General features: G+C 34.8%; 1 pseudogene across 1 annotated transcript; it reads left to right on the top strand.

Annotated features, from left to right (window-relative positions):
• The first annotated feature begins 423 nt into the window (after positions 1-423).
• LOC143532577 (cytochrome P450 94A2-like) lies at positions 424-4,184 on the top strand (annotated as a pseudogene). The gene is made up of 2 exons (XR_013135201.1): positions 424-1,531; positions 3,828-4,184. The product of XR_013135201.1 is annotated as a cytochrome P450 94A2-like (transcript).
• Positions 4,185-10,472: the final 6,288 nt, after the last annotated feature.

Here is a 10,472-nt window from a genome sequence, read left to right on the forward strand (position 1 = left end):
CGGTTTCATTGTGATGGATGTGTCTAAGACAGGAGAAGATAGAATTAAAAAAAATGTATTTGTGTTTATTTATTTATTATATAATATATAATAAATGATTTGTGGGTCATTAGTTGGCTTTTTCATATAATTTCATTTTTATGTTTAAGAATTCTATGTCAAGAGACTTTAAGATGCAAAAACAAGTTACGGGATTTTTGTGAGCAAACTACTTTCAAAAAAGTAGGTTGGTTATTTTTTGGTAGTTGCCCTTCAATCCTTACAAATGTTTTGAACGTTTATTTTGAATGGCACTATTCCATATTTTTGGGCGGCCCTATTCAATATTTTTATGTTTTTTAATATGACAAGATTTATTTAATTTTTTTTTGGAAGTCCCTATAAATACATACAGCTAGAAACCATAACGAATTATCAACAAAAATGTTAAACTTTCTACTTGTCTCTTGTTTTCTTCTTCCGTTTCTATTCTTCTTCTTCAAATCCAAATCCAACACAAACTCATCACCCAACTCATATCCAATTATCGGAGATTACCTCATAACCAAGGTTAATGGCCGCCGTCGAACCCAATGGACGTCGGACCTCGTCCGCAACTCCCCAACATCAACCATCGTCCTTCGCCACCCCATCAATCCAGGCCACGTCCTCACAGGCAACCCTGCGGTCGTTGAGCACATCCTTAAAACCAACTTTTCAAATTACCAAAAGGGCATGATCGCTCATAGCACCCTCTCCGATTTCTTCGGAGACGGAATCTTTATCGTGGATGGGGAAAAATGGAAGTCACAGAGACAACTGTATAGCCATGTATTTAGTACCAAGTCACTTCGGCATTTCGTAGAACATGTCGTGGACCCCGAAGTAAACGAACGTCTAATTCCCATGTTATCCACTGCTGCTGCTAATGATACCGTTCTTGATCTTCAAGATATTCTTCAATGATTTGCTCTAGACAATGTTTGTAAACACTCGTTTGATTATGATCCAGCGAGCTTAACTCCATCGCTGCCACCAATAAAATTCGCAGATGCGTTTGATGACGCTCTTCGTATCACCGTCATGAGGTTCGCTGAGTTTACACCTGTATGGAAAATCAAAAGGTTTCTAGACATCGGGTCCGAAAGACAACTCAAAGAAGCCAAATCAGAAATCCGTGAATTCACCAAGAAAATCCTGAGTAAAAAGCCGTCTAGTGATAATTTGTTGGCACGATTAATAACCTCTGGTCAGTCAACTGAAGATTTGGTAACGGATGTTTTAATCAACTTTATATTTGCGGGTAGACACACAACTCCGGCCGCCTTGACCTGGTTTTTCTGGTTAGTTTTCAAGAATCCCGGGGTTGAAAGTAAAATTATTGAAGAAATTAATGAGAAATCAGATTCCCCAACTTATGATGGAGTTAAGGACATGCCTTATACTCATGCTGCTCTCTGCGAAAGCATGAGGCTCTACCCACCGGTTCCCGTGGACAATGCTGCCGCGATAGATGACGATGTTTTGCCGGATGGGACAGTCGTGGAGAAAGGTATATATCTGCTCAGAGCATCACCCATAAGAAACCCAAAAACATGCATTGTCATATAAACACTCATTTTTTTAAATCTTCAAAAGAAAACCCATTAACACCCAAAAAAAAAAAAAAAAAAACCATATCATCACAATCTTTTACATTTACTTTAGTTACCAATCTTTTTATTTTAATAAACTATATAAAAGAATATATATATATATATATATATATATATATATATATATATATATATATATATATATATATATATATATATATATATATGTTAAGGGTTAGGTTAGAATAAAAACCCATTTGAGTTGTGAAAACTTTAGAAATCCATTCTCAACCACATGTTTTTAATTAAACATTAAATTTTATGGTCCATAATTAAAGTTAATAAAAATGTAAAACTTTATTTACATTTTCTCTCTCCTAAAAACATAACTAAAAATTACTAAAAAAATGTAAAAAAAATAGCAAAACATTTTTTTTTATGTTTTCGATGTTTTGTATTAAATGTAACAACATATATTACATGTAACAAAAAAAAAACGATGTTACATAGGGTTTTCATGGGTTTTCAAACTATACTTCTCCTATATGTTAATTTCATAGAAAATGTTAATACTAAAAATTTAGAAATTAATTCTAAAACAAAAATTTTAGAAATTTAAATTTAAATTTAAATGAGTTTTGGCCTTTAAACCCAACATAATACTTTAAGAGTAGAAGATAATATATTTATTTTTGTTATTTTCATTTAATTTAGTGAGTAAATTATACTTCAAAACGATTTAGATTCTTTTAACGATGTTAAATAAATTTGAATTTATTATAAGGTAATGAAGTCTAAAAAATAACTTTTACCCCTGGTTAAAAACTATTGGTTCAGCCTATTAAATATAACCAATTAGGTTTGAGTAATATTAGTTCTACTAGGTAGGGTCCCTTTTAATGTAAAAGTCCAAATTTAACATGTATTTTCGGTCCCTTAACTTAAATGTTTAAGTTTCGTCTTTGCGTCCATCCATCTTTGTTTTATTTTGATTTCAAATAATCAAATCCTATATGAGTTCAAGAGGCAAGGTTTGTTTTTTTATGGGTAAGGATTATATAAATGATGTTTGCATTGTTATATCGAAATAAATTCCATTTCAAAATTGTGATTGAAAGTGTGAAAGAATTATTTTCAAAACATGAAAACGCGTAAGAACATTTATAATACGTAATTTAAAATAACTTTGTATTTATTGAATGTTGACAATGTTGTTTTGTTACTATAGTGATATTGCATTCTATTTATACGACTCGACCCGCCCCGGCCCAAAATTTTCAACGCTGAAAAAAATTCAGGTACTGAAAAAACTCGAACCCATTAGAAAAAATTTCTAGCTCTGCCACTGGTCTCATAATGCTTTCTTCTAACACATGTTATGGTTTAGTCAGTTAAAATGTCACGTCGCTGCTAAATACGCGATGAGCTTTAACTAACCAACCCTTTAACAAAGGTGTTGTCATGTTGTGGTCTAATCAGCTATTAAAAAAACAAAAACAAGAAAGACAACAAAAAAAAAAGTGATTGACTGAAACTGAATGGACCTCATCTTTTTAAGCCCTCTTGAACGTTATTAGGATGGCGAGCAGGGGCAAAATTTTGGCGCTGTGAAGGAGTTGTGGATTGGTGGTGGTTAAGGCGTGAGGAGGCATGGGTTGGCGCCCCCAAACAACAACTACGTTTGGTCTAAGGATAATATTATGAGTCTGTTCATGTTGAGACCTCGGCTCTCAAATCGTTTTCAAGTTGTATAAACTAGATAAATCAGATAATATAAACTTTAGTAATTTAGAGAAAGCAGAAAATATAAGTAATAGTAAAGAGAATCATAACAATGAAAAAAGTGATTTCAAATAGCTCGTAGCTCGTGGCACGCTCGATAAAAGCTCGAACAAAGTTAGCTAAGAAAAAACTTGATTTCAAACGACCTGGGTCGCCGGCTGATTTTTGTAATCGAGCTGAAGCTCGGCTTGGCTCGTGGCTAGGCACGTTGTCTCGCTCTTTGGCTCTAATAACTTCAAGCTCGAGCTCTAGTTGAGCCGAGCTGTCTCGTTTAATTTCAAGCTCAATCTCGAAGCCATGCTGGCTCGGTTTGGCTCGACTCGTTTACATCCTACTAGTGATAATAGTAGTACCCTATTTGTGGTAAGAGATCAAATAACAAGATAACTTGAAAAGTTACTCCTTTAAGTTTGGTAAATACGATGATATAAATTACAGAGAACTAAATTAGGTTATTTATTTAATTAACAGGTATGTCAGTGGGTTACCATCCATATGCAATGGGGAGAATGGAGAAGATTTGGGGTCCAGATTGGATGGAGTTCCGGCCAGAGCGATGGTTTGAGAAGGATGAGAAGACGGGGAATGTGAGTTTCAAGGACAGAGATCCATATACATATCCCGTGTTTCAAGCTGGTCCAAGGATTTGCATGGGGAAGGATATGTCCTTTTTGCAAATGAAGAAAGTGGCGGCAGGTGTTTTACGACGGTTTAAGGTGGTTCCGGTAATGGATGAAGGCAGTGAGCCTGTTTATATGGCGATTCTAACGTCGAAGATGATGGGTGGGCTTCCTGTGAAGATTAAGGAACGAAAATGATGATACATTATTAGCTGCAATAAAACACTGTCGTTTTACAATTCAAAACGGGGTAGCGGCGCAGCTTGTTGCCCGCTTGCCTTCTGTCTCGATGTAATCAAACACCATTATTATTAAAATTTTCCAAATGATTCTCACATTAAAAAAAAAATTAATAATTTATTCCAAAATTTTTGAATAATAAATGTGTTTAGTTAAGCTCGCTTGTGGCCCATCTCATCATCATAGCTTTTGTCACTCAAAATTGTTGCGGTTTACATAATTTTTAGAAAACTCAACACCTCAAATCTCTCTAAAATAAGAATAGTCTCTTCAGCAATGAATGAAAGAATTATAGGTCCTCCGGCGCCATAAACGGCCGGAAACGACAGAAGCCCCAAGATGACTTGTACTAACATTCAGAGTCGGCTCTGAGATCTAAAGTGCCTAAAACGAGTACTAATAGATGGCTCTTATTTATTTATTTATTTTTTCCAAAATTAAGTGTGTATTGTTGATTTACTTCATTACTAGGCTTAGACCCAATGACATTTTATTAGATTATGTAGTGTTTAATGGACTTGTTTAGATTTTTGGATTGTTATTGGCGTTTCTTATCAACCATTTTCAGCATAATTCACTAGTAAAGGTTTAAAAAACTTGTATATATAATTTTTTTTTTAAAAAATTTTGGGCCCTTATCAAGACTATGTCTTAGACGATGGTCGGACCTTGTATGAGGTCTAAGACAACCCTGGTGACATTGAAGCAATTAACTTATCGGCTGATAGTAGATTGATTAGCTTTTAGTTTATTAGATAAAAGTCATAATCGAAATTAAGTTGAAGGTAATGTAATAGCATACGAAAGCTTTGTATTTAGACATAAGACAATTAACTAACCAAGAACCCTGCTTAAGAGATGTATAATAACTTATCATAAATGTAATTACATATTGTAATTACATATCGCATTAAATATAATAATGGAAATGTATAATGAAACTAACGTATAGCTATTCTCACTTTAGTGAAGTGATAAGGTGATTAATGTTGGTTCAGCCCCCTTGAAAACACACACTTAAAAAACTCAAAAATATATGAAATATTTAATCTGCTACACATTCATTAATACTCAAACGTACTTACAATAAATAGTGAACAATATACCTGCACCTAAAGATAAGGAAAATAAACTACCTACTAACCCATTGGTCCATTATTAATAAACTAACCCATGCTCTAAATAACACATAAAACATGTGATTACATAAATAACTTCCTAATAACTTGACCCTTTAAACTTGAGTTTGCTGTTGACCTGTTCTGAATAATCAGCCCAGATCCATAACCCATCAAGATTAACCCAACATTCACCCCCTTAATCTTGACGTCTTAACCCGTATTTTCATCCAAGTGTCGGTTCTTCTTCTTCGTTCTTGCTACTTTCTGTTTTGGTCTAAACCGGTCTCTACTACACTCACTAACCGGTCCCTTCTTGCTTGCTTGCTTTCGTTCCTACCTTTCTTGCTATAATCGGAACCGGTTTTCTTGCTAAACATGCTTTCTTGCTTTGATTCGAACCTGTTCTTGCTTGTTTGCTTCTAATCTTCTTGCTTGTTGGCTGGCTTTAATAAACATGCTACTTGCTATCTGCTTCTTTCTTGCTTTCAAATGTTCATTCTTTCTATTCGAACACAACGTTCAATCTTGCTACTTGCTTGATCACAGGCTACTTGCTACCTGTTTTTTTTTTCAAACCCCCATTCCTGCTTTCTTGCTTGGTTCGATCTTGCCCTTTTTACGAATCACACGGGTATGTTCACTCGCCAACTTTCGGTTTTATTTCTTTCTTCGGGCTATCGTTTCATTCGTTGTTTCTAATCGATGCTCATACTTTCTTCTTTCTAGCCGATGCTTTCTCTTTCTTTCTTACTGCAATGGTCTCTTTCTTTCTTGCTAAGTGACGCCGACCTCTTTCGTTCTTTCTGATGGCGCCTCTTCTTTCTTTAGGATTCAATGATTTGAACCCAACTTTCTTTCTCTTTCTCGCTGACTTAATCCATTAGCTTCTTTCTTTCTCTTCTTTCTTTGCTGATCTAGATCAACCTTCTTTCTAGTTTCTTTCTTGGGAGATCTTTACATAAACTTGCCTATCTTCTTCCTGCCAATCATAAAATTAATCAGCCCTTTCCACTTGCTTTAACTTTCTCACGTTCTATAATCTTACTTCAATCACCAGTTCGCAATCAGACCTTCTGCCTCTTCCTTTCTTCAGCCCGCAGCCAAGGGCTGCTCTCTTACGTGAACCGACTCTCAAACGACCACTCTTTCGTCACTCGAGCCCTAGGCTCTGATACCAAATGTTGGTTCAGGCCCCTTGAAAACACACACACTTAAAACTCAAGTATAAGAAATATTTAATCTGCTACATTCATTCATACTCTAACTTACAATAAATAGTGAACAAAATACTTGCACTTAAAGATAAGGAAAATAAACTACCCATTGGACCATTACTAATAAACTAGCCCATGTTCTAATTAACACATAAAACATGTAATTAAATAAATAACTTCCTAATAACTTGACCCTTTAAACTTGAGTTTCCTACTGACCCATTCTGAATAACCAGCCCAGATCCACAACTCGTCAAGATTAACCCAACAATTAAAGTGTGAATTTGATGTCACAAATTTAAACTCTATAGAGTGTAAAACTTTAGTTGTTAAAAATAAATAAAGGAGTTAAATGATATTTTAGTACATCCGGTTTGTTTAATTATGTAACTTTAGGTACCATTTTGAATTTATTGTAAATGGCTACTTTAGTTTTCTAAAACTTACAATTTTAGTAATTTTTTCTAATACCATCTATTTTATCTGTTAAGCCAGGGGTAAGCTGGTAATTTTCTTTATTTTATTTATTTCTCTTTTCCTTTAATCACATTCCCCTTTGTATCTTCGTAACCCTAAATCCTTAAATCTAAACATCACCACCACCCCCTCCCCCAACATCCCTAAACCAGCGTCGATGAAGGGATTTAGATCCACCCAAACCTGTAGTCCTAAAATCCGATTTTTGTTCTCATATCTGACATAATCTGACTTGCCCAGTGAGTAAAGCTTTCACAGCCCTTACATTTTTGTTAATCTCCAAAAACCCTGGAAACCCCCCTAATTCCACCCAAATCAATGGCTTCTTCATCAGATGCACCTTCGTTAACACAGAAAAACCCCTAATTTCGTGAAATTGAGTCTCCATAATGAAGAACGGGAGTTGGGTTCTTCCATATATGCACAGAGGAGGAACGGGGGAAGGAAGACGATAAAAAGGGGAGGGATGTGGTGGTGGCCTAGTCTGGTTGTGTCGGATTTGACTTTTGAGATGAGGATGTGTGGTGGTGGTTGTTATAGTAGTGTCGATGACGGTTATGTATGTGCTATGGTTTTATGGTGGCGGCGATTCTGGTGGTTAACTGATGGTGTTGCACGACGTGGTGCGGTGGTGATTAATCGGTGGTGTTTAGCACGACGGTGGTAGATGGATAGCAGTGGTGCTAGTAAATTGTTTGATCTCGTACATGAAATCAAAATTATTTTGGTGGTTAAAAGAAGATGAAGAAGATAATGTATTGTGGTGTGTGATTGCGATGTGGAGAGAGAGTGAGAGAGAAGAGAGTATGAAGGTGTAAATGGAAAGAGGGGAAAGAGAGATGCCTATGGTTATGAAGATGTAAATGGAGAATTTTATTAAAGGAAAATTTAAAAAACAAGGAAAATAGTGAAGTTTCAAAATTACCCCTGACTTAACGACAAAAATAAACGTGGTTAGAAAAAAGTACTAAAATTGCAAGTTTAAAACAAACTGAGGTAGCCATTCGCAATAAATTCAAAAATGGTATAAGAGTTGCGTAATTTGACAAACCACATGTATTAAAATGACACTTAACTCTAAATAAATAAATAAAAATGAAACTAATCTATAGCATCATAAATGAAATTCACATATAACTCTGTTTTACTTCCCTGAAAATGATGTATGAAATAAAAGAATACACCAACTCGGATTTTATTTTTATATATGTTTTAACAAATATTCATGCCATTAACCTTTACTTTAGTTTTTAAAGGCTGAAAGTTGAAACCAATCAAAGTGTTCAATTTGAAGCACATCGGTCTGTAATCTTAAAGAACGATGACACAGAAACAAAAGAAGAAATAAAGCAGAGAGAAAAATTTTATTATCTCAGAATGAAAAGTTACATACAAGAAACAAAACAAACTGTATATATACATCAAACATATATGTCGTGTATGTTTATACGGTGTGTAAGTTTACACACCGTATAGCATATACGGAGCGTATGTATACTTATATGCTCACACCCCCTCAAGTTGAAGATTGAGAAAACCCCAACTTGCGTAAAAGCAAGTGAAAATGAGGCCCTGGTAAGCCTTGTAAAAATGTCAGCAAGCTGATCTTGCATGTTCGTATGCACCAGAGTTACTAAGCCTTCCTGTAACTTTTCACGAACAAAATGACAATCTATTTCAATATGCTTAGTCCGCTCATGAGAGACAGGATTTTTTGCAATATAGATTGCAGCCTGACTATCACATTTGACTATGACCGGAGTAATGTTATGAACATTGAACTCTGAGAGAAGTCTTGTCAGCCAGGAAAATTCGGTCGTCACACGTCTAAGAGAATGGTACTCGGCTTCAGCTGAGCTCAAAGAAATAGTAAGCTGCTTCTTAGATTTCCAAGAAATCGAAGAGCCCCCAACTGAAACATAAAAACCACTAACCGAGTGACGAGTATTAGAACAAGCTGCCCAGTCTGAATGCCTGTAGATCAAAGGAAGGATTATTATTGACGAATAATCCTTGCGATAACATTTCTTTGACATATAATAAAGTGTGAAGGGCTGCATTCCAAAGGGACATCCTCGGATCTTGCATGAATTGACTCAGAAATTGAATAACAAAGGCAATATCAGGTCTTGCGTAAGTAAGGTAATTAAGTTTACTATTCTTGTATCGTAAAGGGTCATCAAGAACGAGTCCTTCATGAGCTTTGAGTTGTAAATGATGAGGCAATGGAGAGTTGGTGATAGAAAGATTAGAAGTATCAAATTCAGTAAGCATGTCTTTAGCAAACTTGTGTTGACACATGATAACACCTTTTGTAGTGTAAAGAACCTCCATACCTAAAAAATAAGTTGAGACTTCCCAGATCTTTGATTTTAAAAGATGAATCCAGTAAAGTCTTGAGTTCATTGATCTCTTCCAAATTGTTTTCAGTAACTAAAATGTCATCGATATAGACAGCAACGTAAACCACGATGATCCCATAGACTTTGAAAACAATGAATGATCATTTTGAGAACCCACATAACCCTTTGACTTTAATGAGAAAGAAAATTTTCCATACCATTGTTGAGAAGCCTGTTTCAAACCATATAAGGATTTTTGAAGTTTAAGCACCTGATTATCAGAAAGTTGCATACCTGGGAACATATAGATATCCTCATCTAAATCCCCATGAAGAAAAGCATTGTTAACATCAAGCGGAAAAAGAGGCCAACTTCGTTTTGTAGCAACAACTACAAGGCTTTGAATGCTGGTCATCTTGATAACAGGAGAAAAGGTTTCACTATAATCAATCCCCACTTTTGAGTATCGCCTCTTACCACCAATCTTGCTTTACAACGCTCAGTCATCCCATCTACGTTGTGTTTAACTTATAATTCATGCTAATTATATTATATTCTTTCATAGTGTACCTTAAACTCGTTTAATGTTTGTTTCATATATAACTTATAATGCATACTAATTGTTTGATAGAATGCTTGAACCCAAACCTACATTAACAAAGTTATAGTCTCATGTAAACAACATATTCTGATCTTCTTAAGTTTGGTGGAATTGATATGTGTTGTTTTTATCTTTAGCAGGACCGAAAATGGATATAGTGTTACTATAAGAAGAGAAGGAATTAGGGTTTCTAGCTTAAACTATTGCAGAATATGCATATGTGACATTTATCATTTTTTAATTTGTATTTGTAATTGTATTTGTATTTGTTAAACCAACCTGTTTTGTCGTTTCAATGTATTCTTATTTATCGTTCATCATTGATATAATATTCACGATAATTTATGGATATCGATCGTTCATTTTCTATTCATCTCGAAACTCCAAAGTTTAAAGTTATAATTTTAAAGGTTTTTATTAAATTTAAATAACTTGCGAACTATAGGGGTCAAACCTGTAAATTAAATTTATAACCAAAAATTTAGTAATCCCAAAGTTGAG

This window comes from Bidens hawaiensis, unplaced genomic scaffold (genome assembly GCF_021521415.1).
Source record: "Bidens hawaiensis isolate Kalapana, Puna unplaced genomic scaffold, B.hawaiensis_p1.1 tig00009479_1, whole genome shotgun sequence".
Taxonomy (NCBI): Eukaryota; Viridiplantae; Streptophyta; class Magnoliopsida; order Asterales; family Asteraceae; genus Bidens; species Bidens hawaiensis.